Genomic DNA, 22,330 nt, shown 5'->3' on the forward strand with positions numbered 1-22,330 from the left:
ATATGCTTTTAAAATGATTACTAGTCTGTGTAGCTCTACTGATGAATTGCATATAGATGAATTGAATGGTAGTCTGTATAGCTCAATTGACGAATTGTATATGCTGTAAATTTTATAGTAGTTTGAATAGCTCAACTGATGAATTATTTATGATTATAAATTGAATTAATCTACTTGACATTAATTGCTCAAATTTGTATAGCTTAATGAAAGTATGCTTGTAAATTAAATTATTCTGCTTACTTGTATTGTATATATTTGTATAGTTTTGGCCGATGAATTGTATATGGTTTAAATTGAATAGTAATCTGTATAGCTCTGTTGATAAATTGTTTGTGTTTGTAATTTGAAGTAGTTTGCATGATATGTATTATCAATTTCTGTATATCGCAACTGGTTGAATTGTTTATGCCTTAAATTTAATTAACGTACTTGTTTTGTATTATACATATAGGTCAACTGATGAATGATCGTTTGCGTTTGTAAATTTAATAATCTGATTGGCTATGTATTGCATACTTTTAGTAGAGCCATCGATGTAGCTCAGTCGGCAGACTCGCTGGGCTGCTGATCCGGAGCTGTGTTCGGGTTTGGGTTGGATCCCCCTTTGGTCTTTGGTTTGTTCCGAGGTTTTCCACAGCCGTGGGACTGAAGCCGGATGGTCTATGGCGAGTCCTCGGCATCAACCCCTTTAATTTGATTACCCCTGATTATCTGGTTGGGTTTTTCCGAGGTTTTCCCCAACCAAAAGGCAAATGCCGGGTAATCTTTTGGCGAATCGTCGGACCTCACCTCATCTCACTACATCTCGGCAAAATATTGTAAAAATTGCACAAAATTGTAATAATTGTAGAAAATTATTAAATTGTAAAACTGTAAAAATTTTAATTGTAATATTGTAAAATTTTGACTTATTCCACATCTTAAAGCTTTATTGCTCATGTAAGATCTATGGAATAAAATAAATAAATAAATAAATAAATAAATAAATAAATAAATAAATAAATAAATAAATAAATAAATAAATAAATAAATAAATAAATAAATAAATAAGTAAATAAATAAATAAATATATATTTATATAATGAGAATATTAATGTAATGAAATTTTGCTATTAGAGGTTATGTATTCTATTTAGAGAAATTAATGATAATAATAAGAATGGACAGATTTTAGTTTCATTATAAGTAACAAATATTAAACAGTAATTAATCTGTTAAGCACGAATTTATGTAATTTTGACCTAAATGAAGTTATTGTCCAACAACCCCTTACATATTGCTCCGGTAACATTTAATAATTGTACGAAATTGTAATATGACGTTTAATTTTTATAAATAAAGGCTCCGTTTGTTTCTATTTACCGCACTGGTAAGTTTTGTTTGTATAGCAACCAAAGAACGTTGAGGTATTGTCAATTTATGATGCATGTATACAACAATGGTAAGTAGAGAAAGAAAGCATGATCGTCAAAAAAATTATTAATGTTTTATTCAGCAAAATAGTAACTATGGAAATGCAAAATTTAACAAATGAAACCCCCTATTGTTTGCTCTACGCAGTGATGTTTTTTTCTAACTCTTAATATTATAGTATTTATAACTCTTTAAATTTTGAAGTGACTTTTGAATGATCTTGTAATATAAAAGGATTGCTATAAAAACAGAAAGAGCTTCCCTCTCTTAACAGGTATATAGCGCGATTGGAATGACATAATGCTTCGAAGTTTGATGCGCCACCGTAGCAGTCAGAGTCGATGGTGGGGGTAAAATTTGTCAGTCTTTCTTCATCCAGAGACCTGAACGGATATTGGAAAACAAGAGTGAGTTTGTCCAAGAAGGAAATAAGTCTAAGTAGTGTAGTGCAAAGGAGCTGTGTATAAAGAAAAGTGATTCGTAGCTGAGGTAAGGAAATTGTTTATATTGTATTTACATCTGAAGGAAGAGGAATGCTAATTGTCGAAAGCTTTTGAATTAGACACAAGAAAGTATTTCAGTCTATATTCTATACTCCTGTTTAACGCCTTCTATCGTACGGTACGTAACAAGTTTCATGCCTTTCGAGTGCAGTATAAGAAAAATAACTTTGTTTGATGCTTTAAGTTGGCAATCTTACCATTAATTAATCTTGCTATACATAATTAAGTGTATTAGCTGACATCTAGACTCCTAAGTTTCGTAATTTAACCCTTAACTATCTCCCGAACATACAACGTAGGCCTACTCATTTAATTCGTGAATCTTTGGACATTGTGTTGTTAGATTTACGGCGCATAGAGAAAATAACCCTGTTTCTTCTTATACAGTCCCACAGGCAAAATTTGTCAACCGTTTCTCGTTCACATTGAGTTTCGACATTGAAATACTTCTGCAGTTGAAAAGGGCATTAAATAAAAATCTAGTATTACTACTACTATAATGCTACAATATTAATACTTCATTCACAGTGTTCTGCTCAAGGGCAGGTCTTTCACTGCAAAACCAGCATTCTCCAATCGTCTCTATTTCCCACGTTTCTCTTAGTCTCCGTATACGATTAATGTATTTTAATGTTGTCTATCATCTGATATCTTCTTCCGCCCCATTTTTTTCGTTCATCGTTCCTTCCAGTGTGTGCTTTAGTAGACAGTTTCTTCTTAGCCGTCCCGCGCCGTGGCGTCGTGGTCTAAAGCAGACCTGCAGAACTCGCAAAGTAGGGGAACTATGACGTCAGCCTCACTTCACTTCTATTGGGTATGATCGACTTCCGCCCCGAGAATGAATGTTGATTCAGCCGAGTGTAACTAGAACGCCGTGTTCGCACAGGTAGAAAAGGTGGGTGGGCTAAAAGAGCGGAGGAAAGCAGTCGCTCTCAAGAGCTACAGTTCTGCAGGCCTGGTCTAAGGCATCCTGCCTCGGACTCGCGTTACGGAATGCGCGCTGGTTCGAGTTCTCATGGGGGAAGAAATTTTCTCATGAAATTTCGGCCAGTGTATGGGACCGGTGCCCACCCAGCATCGTGATGCACTTGGGGAGCAACGATAGGCAGCGAAATCCGGTTACGCAAACCAGATATAACGGCTGGGGGGCTCATCGTGCTAACCACAGGATACCTGCATTCTGGTTGGGTGATCGTCCACCTCTGCTTCGGCATGTGACCGTGAGGCCAGCAGCCGGCTGATCGGTCTTGGCGCTTCGTAGGCTGTAGCGCCACGGATTATTATTCTTCTTAGCCAGTGACCCATTTCAATTCGTTTTCTCGTCCTGATCAGTTTCCAGCATTATTCTACCTTTACCCACTTGTTCCAACACAGCTTTGTTTCTTATTCTTTCTGTCCATTTCAACACGATCTATTTACCATATTCACATTTCAAATGCTTCGAGTTATTTCTGTTCACTTTGTCGTAATGTCCATATTTCTGCGCTATAGAATGCCACACTCCACACAAAGCACTTCACCAGTCTCTGCCTTAGTTTTTTTTCCAGAGGTTCGCAGAAGATGTTCCTTTTTCTGTTAATGGTTTCTTTGCGCTTGCTGTCCTCCTGTTGACTTCCTGGCTGCAGCTCATGTCACTAAAGTCTGTGTGATGAATCTTGTCTCACTGTGAAAAGAGAGAGAAAGGAGTTATGTCTTACCTCGTCTGTATTGTTATTGTGATGGGGAGAGTGAAGCGATGCCAGTGGCGGAAGGGACTAGTTGTTACATTCTGTAGCGCAGAATAAAGTAACAAAATATCTCTCTTCGTACTATATAGTTCCGTCACTGAGCTTGTCTTTCAAGAAACTGAGTTCCGGTAGCCTGTACAATAACAAGGTTTTGAAAGGAATACTGAAAGTTTACAACTCTCCTATAATCTCCACCCTCATTTGAAGGGACTTAGTTTTATTGCTACTGAGACATGTTAAACCTTACCAGGTTTACTAAGTATTTGAAGCTCTTTACTTCTTCCAGTGCCTCATTTAGAATTCGCACGTTTATCTCCTTTATTTTTCTTACGATAACCGTAGTCTTTGTCTTGTTTGCATTTATCTTCATCCCTTACTGATCACAGCTGTCACTTAGGTCCAGCAGCATATCCCTTAATATCATTTCCTCTTCTACTGAGAACGTCGTATCATCAGCAAATCTTATACACTTTATTCTTCTTCCTCCTACTATCACCCCTCCCATGTTCTGAAAACAATTCTTGATTAAATCGTTCAAGTATAAATCATAATCATAAGTAAATAAATAAGTCGACAGGGTTATTTCGCGCATGCGTACATCAACTCGACATTGTGAGGTCGACATGACGTTGACATCAACCCAAATATCTGTTCAATCATCAATATGCCGTTGATAAGGAATGTGATTATATATTGGTTAACTACATCGATGATGATACATCGTTTCAGCCAACGGCTAAGGCGCTGCTGATCCAGAGTTGCGCTCGGACGCGGGTTCAATTCCCTCTTGGACTGATTATCTGACAAATGTCAGGTAATCTATGGCGAATCCCCGGCTTCATCTCACAAAATATCTCGCTGTCACCAATCCCATTGACGCTAAATAACCTAGTAGGTAGTTGATACGGTATCGTTAAATAACCAACCAAAAATGGTGTACCGTTTTCCCCTTCCTTGTGGACATCTCCATCATCGTACATTCATCGTACCACAATAAACGGGCCGGAATTTTCCCATCGCAACTTCAACTCTCAATTCAGGAGAAATTTTGAAACACTTTAAATGTTTACAGTCATTCATCGTAATGTGTAGAGCAGCGACGACCAAAGCGGGTGTCATGATTACATCGTGTAATCACAGACATTCAAACGGGTACGAGGAGTTTCCTGTACATTGCTGAGTGTTTGATTAACGTACTGAAGACAAGCAGTGCCGGTATCATGTCGCTCTACAAACTCTCTCTCTACGAGCAGTAAGAGGTGGTTTCGTAAAGAATGAGAAGACATTTTTGTTGTTCTGTCGGACAAAATGTAATATATTTACTTTGCTCAACGGTTCAATTAGGAGTATATAGAAACATTAATTGCCACGCTGAATAATGTATTACTATTATTATTATTATTATTATTATTATTATTATTATTATTATTATTATTATTATTATTATTATTATTATTATTATTATTACTGACCACTAAGTATGTGTTTCTATAGGCCTAATTCTCCTGTACGTGCATGAATATTGATATTTTTAGATCTTCTCCCTAGAAGGATACAATTATTAGGTTTTATCTCAATTTTAATTTTCTTAATCTTTAGATTAAAATAGCTTAAATATTGTACAAAAACTGATTCAATATTATGTGCCAACGAACTGTTAAAAGCCAGGAATTGACATGTCTTAAATCATAGCCAGGAAGAGAAAGATGACATGAATAAATGTAAGGAAGTCGGCTACCTAATGGGGTTTGAAATATCTCGTGCTCTAAAGCCTTTTAATAGAAGAGAATTTCTCAAAAGAATAATGGTTAAAATAGCTTATATTACTTGTCCATAAGAAGTTTTTAATTTTGAAAAACTACGAATTTCTCGACCGAGTATCGAGAGAAGGAGTTAGAAAATTCCTGATTATATTCAAAAGGAAGGTTAAAAAATTAAGCAAGAAAAATCGTATATTATTCACTGGCTCTTGATGACAGCAGGGACATTAGTGATACAGCAAAGCTTGAGATTTTTATCCGCGGGATTGTTCAAGATGTTAGTACAGGAACCACCACTGGTTGTAGTTTTCATGCCAAGTACCTTTCCTCCGTCTCCTTACTTCATAGAATAGAATGGAATATTTTATTTTCGCTGGCAGAGTTAAGGCCATAAGGCCCTCTCTTCCACTCAACCAGCCTTAATCAACACCATACATATTTAAATTACGAATATTTACACTACACTTAAAAGATTTTCCAGCAATATTCTTCAGTTAAGTTACTTCATAGGCTGTCTGTCGCATGTAATCACTGCAGCTCGAGTTTTGGTCACCGCTGGTGTAGAGACTCGTAAAGTACGCACTCATAATTTATTTAATTTAAGTTTGTGCTGACATTAAATGTTTTTTATTTGTTAATTCCAACCTTTAATCAAATCTAAAGTATCTTAAGAAAATCAGGAGTAGACAAATTTCGGCCAGCATGTAGCCATGGCGACTAAAAGTATTATGTGGTGCCTGAATTGAGTTCAAAATTGTTTAAGACTTCGACTTCTTTTATGTCACTACGACTAACACATAATGTTAACAAAAGCGGTTGTAGGAAGAAATTCGAATGTGTTTCTTAGATTAATACTGTTACATTTGTTGCGCATCTCAAGATATTGTCATTACATAGCTTCAATGAAGAGCACAGAGCGTTTCTGATAGCGTGTGTTTGCATTGAAGAGATATTTAATATTGTTTAATATATTTCAGTAAATGTATCATCTTAATTGGAATAACTTTCTCATTGTTCAGTGACTAGAAACATTTTTGTTTTATAATTTTAATTTTTACTCACTAGCTACTAGTTAAATAAGAAAAAATAAATAAATAAATAAATGAAGAAATAAATGAATAAATGAATGAATGAATAAATAAATAAATAAATAAATAAATAAATAAATAAATAAATAAATAAATAAATAAATAAATAAATAAATGAATAAATGAATAAATAAATAAATAACTAAGTAGCTAAATAAATAAATAAGTAAATAATTAAATAAATAAATAAATGAGTGAGTGAATAAATAAATTAATAAGTAAATAAGTAAATGAATAAATAAGTAAATAAATAAATAAATACATGAATGAATGAGTGAATAAATAAATGAGTGAATAAATAAATAAATAAAAAATAAATAAGTAAATAAGTAAATGAACAAATAAGTACCGTAAGTAAATAAATAAGTAAATCAAATAAATAAATAAATACATAAATAAATAAATAAACAAATAAATAAATAAATGAGTGAATAAATAAATGAATAAGTAAATACGTAAATGAATAATTAAGTAAATAAATAAATACATGAATGAATGAGTGAATAAATAAATGAGTGAATAAATGAATAAATAAATAAATAAGTAAATAAGTAAATGAATAAATAAGTAAGTAAATAAATAAGTAAATCAAATAAATAAATAAATACATAAATAAATAAATAAATAAATAAATAAATAAATAAATGAGTGAGTGAATAAATAAATGAATAAGTAAATAAGCAAATGAATAAATAAGTAAATAAATACATGAATGAATGAGTGAATAAATGAATAAATAAGTGAATAAATAAGTAAATAAGTAAATGAATAAATAAGTAAGTAAATGAATAAGTAAATCAAATAAATAAATAAGTAAATCAAATAAATAAATAAATAAATAAATAAATAAATAAATAAATAAATAAATAAATAAATAAATAAATAAATAAATAAATAAAATTTATTGCACATGTGGGCAAAACGTGGTGGCTACCGAAAATAAAGGGGCTGGCTCTTGTCAATTTTTTGTTTCGTCTAACCGTGGTAAAAATTATCTTTTATTGAATATAAGCTGCCTTAAATAAATGCTTCGTTATTATTGTTATTAAATTCAAGTGGTATTCTGTACATGAGTACTATTCCTGTTGTTCACTAATTTATAGACACTGATACACGAATAGATGTGAACACACAATACCGGAACGTGCGGGGAGAGACCGCAATGTGAAGCTAGTAGGATCGATGTACACCTAACTTGTATCCAAAGTAACCAAATGCAGGGCTATAGTTATTACTAATGTAAAGTACCAGATGGATGTGGAAGTAATTGTTACATTATGTGCCAATGCATGATATTGTCGTAGCTTTTTTTTTTTTTTACGAAATTTCTGCTCTCGCTGGTCGCCTGAAGCAGACGGAGTGCGGTTTTTCCGTTCTCTTTCACTTCCCCTTTGTGCCCAGGGGTCTCTAACTTGCATTTTTATAGATTTTTGCTGTATTTCAGGCTTTTGGTAAAGAAACACTTAGTGAATTCAAATATAACGGAAGTTTTAATGTAAAATTCGTGGTGTCAAACTCTAGGAAGTTTAAGAAACCGTTACTTGTAAAGCCTGGTTCACAATAAACCGAGAACGGAAACGGCAATGTTATTAAAATAAATGTATTTAAATGTGAGCACTCACAATTAATGAGAAGCTTCCCGGAGCCCGGGAACGGGAACGTGAAAATTACAGCCTCTTACAAATATTAGCAGAACTTATATGGTCTCTGGTATTAAAATTTACAATAGTTTGCAAAAAATACTCTCAAATTCAGGAGTTATACAAAAAAGAAATTAATAAATTTATGCCCTTACACTCTAGAGAATTCACGCGTGGGCCCTTGATATGAATAATGTATTTTATATTTGACTTATTGTAATTTTAATGTATTAATGTATTTTATTGACCATGTCTATGCATATATGCACTTTACAATAAAGTTTTATCTATCTATCTATCTATCTATCTATCTATCTATCTATCTATCTATCTATCTATCTATCTATCTATCTATCTATCTATCTATCTATCTATCTATCTATCTATCTATCTATCTATCTATCTATCTATCTATCTATCTATCTATCTATCTATCTATCTATCTATCTATCTATCTATCTATCTATCTATCTATCTATCTATCTATCTATCTATCTATCTATCTATCTATCTATCTATCTATCTATCTATCTATCTATCTATCTATCTATCTATCTATCTATCTATCTATCTATCTATCTATCTATCTACCTACCTACCTACCTACCTACCTACCTACCTACCTACCTACCTACCTACCTACCTACCTACCTACCTACCTACCTACCTACCTACCTACCTATATCTATCTATCTATCTATCTATCTATCTATCTATCTATCTATCTATCTATCTATCTATCTATCTATCTATCTATCTATCTATCTATCTATCTATCTATCTATCTATCTATCTATCTATCTATCTATCTATCTATCTATCTATCTATCTATCTATCTATCTATCTATCTATCTATCTATCTATCTATCTATCTATCTATCCATCCATCCATCCATCCATCCATCCATCCATCTGAACAATATTTCCGATCTCGTTCTCGTTGCCGTTTCCGTTCCCGGTTTATTGTGAACCAGCATTGACTTTCTACTACATTCAGAATTCTTAATACAGTATTATCTTCACGAAACAGTACTCTGAATTATGTCTTGAGCTCTGTGTGTATATATCACACCTGTAACGGGAAGTGACATGTGTCACGAAACAAATTGCATCTCCAGAAGAAAGTCAAGTCATTCCTCCGCAGTCTCGAGGGGAAGAAGAACTTCCATCACGCACCGAGGAAATTGCACTGGAGGGTCTGTAGCGATCCTAATAAAACTTGTCAATAATTCTGTCATGAATGGATACATTTCCAAATCCACAAGACATCCGGCTTCCAATTTCGACTACAATGCTTTTTTTTTATCGTGTTGAGTACCCCGCTGCACGTCATTCTTCAAGCGTTCTCTCTACGGTTGACGCATCGTAACTGTAGATTATTAGCCGCCTTGGTGTTGTCCTGGGTATACCATGGGAGCATTTGATGATAACGATGCTTAGGCCTAATAGAGTAAAGCTGAAATATCAGTCAGGGATTAGACTACAATGTCGTTATGAAAATGTTGTTATAGACCTACAAGGTGAATAAAAATATAATTGTTTTTTGTTGTGTAGTCAGTTGTCCGAAGACAGGTCCCAACCTCACAAGTGATACCAACAAGGCACTAGTTATGAGGCAACTAAGCCAAGAGATAATGGGGTGGGTGACGAGTTCCTTCCCTCCTCCATTGTATACATCGCCGACTAGCTAATATTAGACCAGGCCTGCAGAACCCGTAAGTAGGGGAAATATGACGTCAGCCTCACTCCACTTCAATTGGGGATGATAGACTTCTGCGTAGAGTTGTTTACATTCTTTGCGCGTGAAAGGTCCATCAGTGGCGGCATGTAATTTTCAAAAAAGGATTGTAATAAAGTCAATGTATTTATAATGCGTTATCAGGTTTAAAGGTTTACAATTATGCTAGATTTCCTGTCGGTAGTTTCTATGAGGTTTCTTTGCACCTAACCTGCTTTAGATTTTCGAAAACTTTCCTTCTATCATCACCTACAGAAATATAAATTTGTAGCATTTAAGTAATGAACCTTGAATTCATTTCAATACAAAAAGAACACAACGAGTGACGTCCTTAATTTAACAGTATATGAATAAATATTCAATATATAGTTCGTAATAATGAACTTATCCGAAAGTTTGTGCATTCCATAATTCTTAATATGGGCTTTGTTGAAATGTAGTTTAATATTGAAATGACAAGTAGAAGTAAATTGGATGGGTCACAGTAAACAAGCAATTCTTTCGCCTTCTTCAACAACAAAATAATCATAGTCCCATTTCCTTTGGAAGTAGTATTTCTTCACGGCTTTAGATTTTGCCATGTTTCAGTTGTCCTCAAACTGCAGTTCGCGTATTTATTTATTTAATTAATTAATTAATTAATTAATTAATTCCATTCATTCATTCATTCATTCATTCATTCATTCATTCATTCATTTATCTAGCTGCAGTGCGTTATAATGTTGAATGACAGCATTGACCTTCGGTCATATAGCTATCACTCACTTATCAACATACAATTTATATATCGTCCTATTACTAGTAAAACCATTTAAGTCCAGTAATGCAAATTTAGTAAAAAGGAAGAATTAAAACTTTATTAATTCACGAAAAATCATAATAAATTCTTCAAATAAAGTAATTGCTTTGTTGCCTACAACATTTCGGACTTATTCTATTTTAGTAGAATACAGAGCACGGAAAGACAACTCGGGGACTGTACTTAACTTATTTTACACAAAAAGTGGACTTAATCGGTTTTACTAGTAATAGGACGATATATACATAGGTAGACCTTCTTACATCATATTCACACATGCATTTTAAAATTTATTTTACATGTCTTTTAACTTATTTATTTCCCGCATTCGTTTTTCTCTTATTTTCTAAAGGTATGTTCCTAAGGATTTTATTACCTGTTCATTTGTAATTCTTGATAGCGTATTGTATACCTGCCGCCGCGAGAATGAATGTTGATGCAGCCGAGCGTAACTAGAACGCTGTGACCGCACTGGTAGAAAAGGTGGGTGGGGTAAGAAGGGGTATTCAAATGTCGGGATGAGCCCTAAAAGAAATGGGCCACGGACCTGCACTCATATCCCCATTAATCTTCCTAATTACTTTAAATTAATTAACTAATTACATCTCTCCCCCCTCTTCGTAATTGAGCCATCATATAGCCAAATGGCTTGTCTCAAAATTGAGACGATTCAACAAGGCTCATGACAACAATCACCTCCTACATAATAGCCAAATTGGCTAGTCTCTTATACATGAGACAACTCATCTCGCCTAAGGTATTCCGTGGTTTTCCTCAGGCGTAAGACAAATGTCGGGATGAGCTCTATAAGAAATGGGCCACGGACCTATATGCCCTTCCCCATATATATTCCACCCTTATTATAAACGATGTATGCCCTAGTTCAGATAATATAAATAGTCTATTAAATATACGGGGTCACTCAATAAGTCGCAAATTGAAAGGACAGGGACCTCTCAAATTGCAGATTAGATTTCACGGCGCTTCTTCCGACGGCCTTCACATGCTTTGTCATCGAACAACAGATGACGGCGTCTTGCCATCCTAACGGCAAACACCAGCCAACTCCTCCTCGCCCCGTTCCGTGATCACTTGATCAAATCTCAGTCCCCCTCGCGTATGTGGTACCTAAGAGGTTACGTCCAATTTCGGCTTCCCCTTCAAGATTTTCTAGAGCTCCTTCAGGGGAGCAGCGTAACCCGGAGTGAGACTAGTGGCCAACAGGCTTGGAGCTCACATATTTAGTTTTGTACAGCCCCCAACCTCTTGCAAGGACGCGTTTTGCGTACCTTTTAAATTTTCCTCCCAATTCTCCTTCGATTTTTCGATTTTTCGAAGGGGTATTAGGGCAGTCACTCTGAGGAGCTACAGTTCTGCAGGTCTGATCAAAGTTCTATGACAAGAATATGATAAAATATTTTATCAAATACCCTTGATAAAAGATAGGATTTGGAGTATATTACTCTACATAAAATATTTATAAAAGATTTTGTCAAAGATAACCTAAAATTAGGAGCAAAAGCTTTACTAAACCTTGTTCCACAACAGTTAACACGTGTTCCGAGGATTTGTTGATATTAATATTTATGCGTTAAGTTTAGGCTATGATTTGTTGATACTAATATTTACGTGTTAAGTTTACAGCATCATGAATGAAGAATAGTATTATGCTTGTTTAGTTGCAATTAGTTCAATTATTACAATGTGCATGTTACTGAAAAAGAAACAAAAAGAAACTCCTGTGGGTTAAACCCGCCCTAGGTTAACCACATTCTAGTATATGCAGTCACGAAGCATGATTAGATTAGATTAGATTAGATTAGATTTATTTATTTAACCTGGTAGAGATAAGGCCGTCAGGCCTTCTCTGCCCCTCTACCAGGGGATTACAACTATAACATGAACAATAAGATTACAATTAATATTAAATTTACAATTACAATAAAAATTAAAGTGCGACAAGAATACCTGATTAATGAAAGCTAGACATTTTATCATAGAAGTTAAGAACAAAGAATATTTTTGTATTTACTAAATTACAAATTAAACCTAGAATAACAAAATTCTATAGTGATGAAATTACCGGATATTGAGATATTTTGTGGTAGATTAAAAGAACTATTTACAAGAAACCATGTCTGAACGAGTCTCAATTACTGACCAAGTGCCTAGTAAGTTTGCGTTTGAATTGAATTTTATTTCGACAGTCCCTGATGCTAGCAGGTAACGAATTCCAGAGTCTTGGCAGGGCTATTGTGAAAGAGGATGAGTATGAGAAGGTGCGATGGGATGGTATTGTTAGTATTGTTTCATGGCGAGAGCGTGTGTTCAGATTGTGGTGGGAAGAAAGGTAAGTGAAGCGAGACGACAGATACGAAGGAATAGAAGAGTTCAAGATTTCGAAGAGAAAGAGAAGTGAATGTAAATTTCTTTTCTTATCTAGTTTAAGCCAACCTATTGCTTCCAGGGATGGGGTAATATGATCATATTTACGAACATTGCTTACAAAACGTACACACAAATTATGAGCACGTTGAAGTTTCATTAATTTGTGTGTACGTTTTGTAAGCATGAGTGGTGAGAGTAGGCCTACTAGGAACAATAGACTGCGCAGGTACTATTTCGCATTGTCATGAGGCGATAGTAGCGATCTTAGTGGTTAGCAACTATCTATGAATGCATATTTACTACGTATTGAGCTTCGTGACTGTATATACTGGACTGTAGTTAAATCATGGATTGCAAGACGCGATAAGAGAGGTTCCATCAGAACTTATTGAAAGAGCTACAATGCGAGGACTTGAAAAGTTATACAAATTATTATAAATATTATTATATAATGTTAATATTATATTATATAAATTATTAATTTTCAACATTTCATTTCATGCATACTCCGATATCAGAATTTTTGTGGTCGCAATATTCCAGTTATATTTGCGTTCCGCCATATTTGTTTCAAGGTATAGAATTTTTTTTTTTTCAAATATAACAAGATGCACTTATATTTTATAAAAGATATTTTATCAAATAAACTTTTATAAAAGGAAACTTATTACACTGTCATATATTTTATTATATATATATATATATATATATATATATATAGAACGGTAGTGTAGTAGCAGCCTAATAGAGTAAAGGTGAAATATCGGTAGGGGATTAGACTACAATGTCGTTATGAAAATGTTGTTATAGACCTACAAGGTGAATAAAAAATATAGTTGTTGTTGTTTGTTGTGTAGTCAGCTGTCCGAAGACAAGTCTGAATGTCACAAGTGATACCAACAAGGCACCACTTATGAGGCAACTATGCCAAGAGATATTGAGATAGGGTGACGAGTTCCTTTCCCCCCTCTCTATTTTATACATCGCCGACCAGCTACATATTACACTAACCAGACTTCAGATCTATACAACAATTTATTCTTCCTCTGACATATATCGTCAAAAGTATTTTATGCTTGTTTAGATGTTAGTACTTCCGAATTTCAGAGATGACACTTGCGTATGTATTTCGAAATTCGAGTGAAATCATAAAACTATATGGAAAATGGAACATTCATGTCACCATATCTCAAAATGGAGATTTTAGACTAGCTTCCTTCTGGCTTCAGAAGTAAGAAATGCTTGATACGGTTATGTTTTTCAGTCAATATATTGAGCATCTTTAGAGAAAGGTTACATAATGGATTTAAGAATCTCACTTCTCAGGAACTACAGGGTCATCAGGGAAGTATACGAAATATTATACCGCTGTTTAAAATAACTTAAATAAAAGGGCCTCGTTAAGTAATTAACTGTCACGTGATTTCCCCCCTTTCTACGATCCTGCGACATAATTACTTGGAAGAGGGTAGCAAACTGTGTTTCCGGTTCTCTAAAGGTATAGCCAGGTTAGTAAAAATAAAATGATGACCCTATAGTTCCTGAGAAGTGAGATTCTTAAATCCATTATGTAACCTTTCTCTAAATTATTCACAAGTGTATTAGAAAACATTTTTCGCAAACTGAACTGGAACAGAAATTGTGGAATAAACATCAACGGCAGCAGACTAAATAATCTAAGGTTTGCTGATGACGTCGTATTGTTCGCCAAATCACCCAGAGAACTGCAGTCAATGCTCCAAGATTTATGCGACACCAGCAGATCAGCAGGCCTCCTGATGAATATGACCAAGACAGAAGTAATGTCGAACGGGCCGGAGTCACCCATAATAATTGATGGTGCAGAACTACAATACGTATCTGAATACGTATACCTAGGACAGCTAGTCTCCTTTCATCAGAAGACAGAGAAGGAAATAAAACGAAGGATTTCTCTCGCGTGGAAAGCATTCTGGAGTCTCAAATTCATCGTACTGGAGGGAACAAGAAACTCAGAGTAGAAATATTGGAGACCTGCGTAACTCCTGTACTGTTATATGGGTGCCAGACGTGGTCTCTTACTGCCAAACTTCGTAACAGTCTCCAAATATACCAAAGAAAGATGCTGAGAAAGATACTAGGCTTATTGCTGAGGGACAGAGTTCCAAACGAAGTGCTACAAAAGATGGCAGCAATTAAAGATCCAGCACTGCAAGCCACCAACACCAAATGGAAGTGGGCCATGTTGCACGACTTAGAGACGGAAGATGGACGCAGAAAGCCACACTATGGGATCCCCGCATTGGCAAGAGATCACCCGGAAGACCAAGACGAAGATGGGCCGACCTCTTCAGTGAACGAGTAGGAAGCCATTGGTCAAGCAGAGCAAGACATAGGGAAGACTGGAAAAACATAACAAGACAAGTGAACAGCGACTACAGTGCGACAGAAACAAGCGAACAATACCAAACTGTGTAGAATGTGAACCAAGTGAACAATTCCACTCTTACGCGGAGTAGCTCACCGCGTGAGACAAATAGAGCTCTCCCTCTATAGGAGGAGGCCTTTGCCCTTAACGGGACATTTTTAGGCTAATCATCATCATAATATTCCGTAGACCTCCAATTCCTAACAGAAATTAATGTTTTCAGAAAAGAGCTAAGACAGCCCAACTTTTACAGAGGGGCGAGCAGAAGCAGGTGGGGGAAATCGGGATGCGACGTAGGCAAACGGACAGTACCTGTGGGAAAATATGATTCAATATTGAAAGCTCTTTCGTCACTGGAAAACGCGAACATATTTCTTGAACGTACTATACTCACTAACTCAGTGCTGTTTACTTATATGCGGCCTTGGTTCTGTGTGGAGGACAGTTGGAACTTCATTAGTAGAAGGGGTGGGAGTGAAGTACATTAAAAAACTCAGGTACAATAAAAATTGAAGTAAAAATAAAATGATGTCCCTGTATATTTGCAGTCACTGACAGTTCCTTGCGGGCGACTCTTGGAATGCCACTGTTAATTTTGATTAATGAAATATTTGCATTATTTAAGATTATGTTACAAAGTTTTATTCTAAACCAGAATGTCTTAATTAAAATATAAAGATTTTAAATATATGGCGTGGATATAAAATGACCATTCTTTGCAATGTAAAACTAGGGGAGAGTCGGGTAGTATCGGACATCGGGTAATATCGGACAGTTTCATCTACCACCATATGGTAGTGCCTGAATGACATGGTTACGTTTCTCTATGCGACATGACAGAAACGTAACCATGTCAATCAGGCACTATCACCGTGTGGTAGATGAAAAAAACTCACTGTCCGATATTACCCGATGTCCGATACTACCCGACTCTCCCCTATATTGTTTGGAACATGTCTAATATTCGGATATTATGGCTTTCATTATTCAAGTATCGGTTGCACAAAGCATTTATTTTCAAATCATCTATAACAGAATTACCCAAAGCTATGGAATGTTTGTTAGTTATGGAATTTTACGTATTCAAAACAATTAATAAACTTTCAGTACTCGCTCTGCTTTGTCTCGCAATACTGCCGCTCGTTCATTTCGGTCCGCATTCCATGCGTGTAGACTATTCAAGCTGTACTAGTAATAAAGACTTTCAATTTGGTATGTTTACCAATAAACCACACACGAACTGAATAAATATTAATCTATAGATCAATTTTTGTAGATGGGAATGAGGACGTAATGCAGGCCTACGAAACTATTTTTAAAAATGTATTTTCAATTGACGTCTCATTTCAATACATTTATTTATACAGGGTGGAAATTAAATGACCCTGCAGACTTTCAGAGCGAATTGATCATGATTTTTTTTTATTTATTTAAATCCACCGCCAACAGAAGCAGGCTTCCAATTACAGGTGTCTTACATAGATACATACACAAAATACATAATAAAAAAAAAAAACAAAACAAACAACACAAACGAAAGAAAGAAAATCCATAGCGGTAATAGATGCTAGAATATAGTATTGCAGTTAATATAGTGCCAAATGTCAATATGATGATGCAAAATTATTTATGCTCGACCACGCCGAAATGTAGTAATTATACACCTGGTAGCAGTCCTTTAATGCATGTCATTAAAGTACACCTATTCATTAAAGTTCAGGTTTTCGATTATTCTCGGATATGCAATCGAAAGACGAGAGAAACGTCACGGAGGCTGGAAATCCAATACTGTCGCAGAAGGTTACTATAATAATTAGCGTTAATTGTAAATAATATTGAAATAAATTCAATTTGTCATCTCGTTTTTCAATTCTAAGTCAATTACCAGGTTATATCAAAATTAGTTCATGTTATTCTCTAAATTATATCAAGGTCAACGACATTAATGTTCCTTGGAAAAAATCAATACTTTCGCGTCTGCACACATCTCACAATTTACGAGCTATGCACAAGGTCACTTCCGATCTTCAGTCAGATGCGAATAAAATTAATACTTCTGAATAATTTCAAGTTAGAAATATGGTCGAGCATAAAAAGTCGTATGAAACTTGCCTATAATTTTCATACGAGCGTCATAATTACTATCATTATAGGCTCGTTGCATAATGTACTATTAAAAACTAGAGTAAAAACATAATAATACACTTCTTCATAATTTAAATATCTAAGGAAATACAATTCTTTTTAATATCGTATCAAATTTTTCAACTGTTAAACTGAAATCTAATTGAGAATCACAGTTTAAAGACAGAGAGTTGTAAGTATTACACATAACAAACAATGGAGAGTTCTTGAAGAAAACAGTTCTAGGAATGGGAATAACAAAAGGTTGTCTATGACGTAATTCTGTTTTTTTTTACATTGAACTGAAGTAATTTAAGAAAATCACAGTTATTCAATATACCGTTAACAGTCTTATAGAGTAAAATTTGACTATTTATTAATCGTCGAGATGTTAAAGTTTTATAATTAAATTAAAAAAGTAACTGATTATATGAAATTTGCTTGTCATAAGACGACACGTGATGTTTTTTAAAATATAAATAACGTAAAAATCTTTTCTGTATCCTTTCTATTTGCATCTGATGGGATTGGAACTGAGGTGACCATATTACAGACGCATACTCTAGTTTTGATTATAACAAAAAAAAAAAAAAAAAGTGTAATACCATATCGGTGGGAAGTTTATAGTTCTGGAAAAAAGAATTCCCCCTCCCCCCCCGAAAAGTTTAACGTCATCGTTGTGGATAATTACTAGGGCTAAGAATTGTATGCCGTTACATTGCACTTCATGCGCCTCTGACTTTAGGTACCGGTACGTAATTGCGTTGGGGTGGGGGATGTCAGTGTGTTTCGTTATCCGTTACATTACGACCGAATACTGACGTCTGATGAGTTCAATGCCTCCGTGTGGAATATTGGGCATTGCGACGTTGCCAGCGAGTTTAAACTTTCGATGGAATTGAAGGCATTATTACAAAAACATCCCTAGTCATTTTTGATGAAATTGTGTTAAAGACACATTTTCTACTATTTCAAATGTTTATAGACTCCAAAAACGACTCATGTCAGGTGCAATAGACCAGCGATGGGGAAAAGTAGCACAGTGTGTTCCCTTCCCCTCAATCATAGTTGAACCCCTCCCACTGCTAGCTAGCAGACTGCTCATTCCTATATCTGTCTCCATCCACATCGCGACCACAACAAATCTGCGAGTATCAGTGGTGGAATCAGCGAATAGGGATTATAAAGAATGGACACTGAGCGAATTTTCCTGTGTTTTTTTTTTCTCTGTGCGCAGCGTTTAATTCCACTTTCAAGCGCTAGAGGTTAGTGTAATCGAGCATACGCTAAGATAATAATTGAGAATAGAATTGAGACACAGGATCCAAACATCGCCTACCTTATTGCATAATTCAGTAACGCTTTGCTTCAAATGAATTCAAGTTAACAGCTTTTACTTATTTCTCAGTGACAAACTTGTTGTAATAGTAATATTTTATATTTCAGATATAATAAATTATATTATAAAATAATACAATACGTTATGAAATTAAGTATCGAATTCGTTTAATATTTGTATATAATATAATATAGGTATATGGTTTTACTTCTCGTAAGAGTTTTGTTTTTCCATTTTCAGCGATATCAAATCTATACTAATAATAAATCTGTAGCCGAAATTTTTCTGGTAATTTTCGATTTTCCAAAAATAATTGGTCCTAACATATATAATTAACGACCCTGAAACCGAAAATCGCTTTTTTGACATTTTTGTTTGTATGTCTGTTACCTTTTCACGCGATAATGGCTGAACCGATTTATATGAAAATTGGAATATAAATTAAGTTCGTTGTAACTTAGATTTTAGGCTATATGGCATTCAAAATACTTTATTTAAAAGGGGGATTATAAGGGGGCCTGAATTAAATAAATCGAAATATCTCGCTTATTATTGATTTTTGTGAAAAATGTTACATAACAAAAGTTTCTTTAAAAAATGATTTCCGATAAGTTTTATTCTTTACAAAATTTTGATAGGACTGATATTTAATGAGATAAATGAGTTTTAAAATTAAAATACAATGCCATCTAAGGCGGTGTAATTAAATAAAAACAAATGACTACATCTATAAGGGCCCTTGGACAACAACAATCGAAACAGGGGCCTTGGACATTAACAATCGAAAGCTATTAAACATAGCATACAGAGAATGTTTCTGTATGAAGTAATATCAGAAGTTAAATTAACCGATTTGTATAATTAATTATTATTTCACCATTGGAAAGTGTAGTTTCTCTAGATGGACATAATGCTATAATGTTATTACAGTAACGTCTGAGTAAATCGAGGACAGGTAAGATTAAAATAGCTTCTTATGCACAGAAAATTTGATAGGCTATTTTGTACATTCGTTTTCTGTATGTCTTAAAATAATATTTATGTACACTCATTTTAATCTCAGAGAATTAACGAACAACGAGAGTATAAATTGATTTAGTATGCAGTAATAGTACGTTAGCTTAGCAATCCATTATTTTATAATTCAAATTTTAACTATGCTCAATTGAATCGTGTTAAAATACATAAAATATATATGCAATAAATGCAATGCAAAAAAAAAGGGTAATGAGCGAAGCAGATTATCTTGCGCTGTTGTAAAAGTTGTTCCCTGGATCAAACGTCCTATTTTAATTATGTAATTACTTTATATTTATTTCTAACAGGTGCAGCGGAGCGCACGGGTACGGCTAGTCATTACATATTTTAATTGTTGTTGGAGTCAACGTCTCAACTCTCATTATAAAGGAACTCTAGAGTCTAGACATTACAGTTAATGACAGATTTATTATTTTATGGTTTCAATTTATTTTATTTGAGTACATAATATGCCTAGATGTATTAATTAATGTGTTATATTTCCGCTGTGTCGACTGCTAGCTGGTGTGATATCAGCGCCAACTCTAGGGAGAAAGCAGAATCTCACGCTTTAGCTGGCTTGAAGGTCATTGAAATCAGCCCGGCTACGTCAAAGGTACCGACGCGAAGTGTCCATTCTTTATAATCCCTATTCGCTGGTAGAATCATGGGGCAGGGCATAGTTGCGCCACACGGTGAGGTAAAATGCAGCATACAAAAAAGGGTCCCTGTTTTGTGGGCATAGTTGCGCCCCGTTCCCTTCAGGTAGAGAAAAGGTCATGGCATAGTTGCGCCCAGATGAAATAGGAAGAGAAAAAGACACTACGGAAACTCGAGCCTCGTAATTAACCAACCTTATTGATTTCTTATTCGATTTATATTCATTATCGATACCGTTAAAATGAACACCATGAAGTTGGCAGTATTTTATTAACTGTTTTTCTACTGTTTATGCAGTGATTATCGATAGCCTACCGTTAAAATGAACGCCATGAAATTGGCAGTACCTTATTAACTGTTTTCTACTGTTTATTCAGTGATTATCAATAGCCTACCGTTAAAATGAACACCATGAAGTTGGCAGTACTTTATTAACTGTTATATTCAAATGAGTGAGCCGTTGGAATATGGGGCCTTAGCAGTCCTGACATTTTATTAGTGATTTACACACCGTTTGTGGCGTATAGTGAGGTTAATTTAAAATGAATGTTTAGTTTAGTAAAAAGGGTGAAGAGTTAATAATTGATAATGGTTCTAAGTTTCAATTTTCGAAACCCTGTACCGTAGGGTTAAGATATCGATGTAGAAACAAAAAATGCAGTTCATTTATTGTGTGTGATCAATAAAAAAGTGTTATTTTAAATAGCAAAATTGATCATACGCTAGGCCTACCTGATTTCAATGCAGCTATCACTGTAATATTTTTAAGTAATTTAGTTATTTTATGACAATCGCTTTCGTGTGTACTATGCTCATCGGGGCGCAACTATGCCATGTCCCATTTGCTACCTGATTTCTTCGGGGCGCAACTATGCCATGTCCCTTTTGCTACCTGATTTCTTCGGGGCGCAACTATGCCATGTCCCATTTGCTACCTGATTTCTTCGGGGCGCAACTATGCCATGTCCCATTTGCTACCTGATTTCTTCGGGGCGCAACTATGCCATGTCCCATTTGCTACCTGATTTCTTCGGGGCGCAACTATGCCATGTCCCATTTGCTACCTGATTTCTTCGGGGCGCAACTATGCCATGTTCCATCTGCTACCTGATTTCTTCGGGGAGCAATTATGCCATGCCTAGGCCTCCCAATTGCCCGCGGGGCGCAACTATGCCATACCGGAATCATGTCCCATAGCAAAATAAAAAGATTGGTTTATCTTTATATTAAAATTAATTAATTGTTTTTGTATATGTTGTTGATTAAATTTTTTCATTTACAAAGACGAATGGGAATACAAGTACTTTTGTGTTCCTCGAAATAACAAAGCATTGTGTTTGTTGTGCAACAAGGAGGTATTCTGCTCCTTGTTTAGTGTGTTCCGGCATTTTAAATCCCCCCCATGAACAGAATTATACAGGGACATCATTTTATTTTTACTTCAATTTTTATTGTACCTGAGTTTTTGAATGTACTTCACTCCCACCCCTTCTACTAAGAAAGTTCCAACTCCACACAGAACCAAGACCGCAGATAGTAAGCAGTACTGAGTTACTGAGTATAGTACGTTCCAGAAATATGTTCGCGTTTTCCAGTGACGAAAGAGCTTTCAATATTGAGTCATATTTTCGCACAGGTACTGTCCGTTTGCCTACGTCGCATCCCGATTTCCCCCACCTGCTTCTGCTCGCCCCTCTGTAATAGCTGGGCTGTCTTAGCTCTT

At 35.0% G+C, this 22,330-nt stretch overlaps 1 protein-coding gene across 1 annotated transcript in view; it reads left to right on the plus strand.

Annotated features, from left to right (window-relative positions):
• The window catches only part of LOC138701923 (uncharacterized), a 441,575-nt gene extending 419,545 nt beyond the window's left edge, over positions 1–22,030 (plus strand). Inside the window, exon 6 of the transcript XR_011332723.1 lies at positions 22,018–22,030. The gene's annotated coding sequence lies outside the window, so the exon portion shown is untranslated. The remainder of the gene's footprint in view (positions 1–22,017) is intronic.
• The last annotated feature ends 300 nt before the right edge of the window (positions 22,031–22,330 follow it).

Source organism: Periplaneta americana, chromosome 6 (assembly GCF_040183065.1).
Source record: "Periplaneta americana isolate PAMFEO1 chromosome 6, P.americana_PAMFEO1_priV1, whole genome shotgun sequence".
Taxonomy (NCBI): domain Eukaryota; kingdom Metazoa; phylum Arthropoda; class Insecta; order Blattodea; family Blattidae; genus Periplaneta; species Periplaneta americana.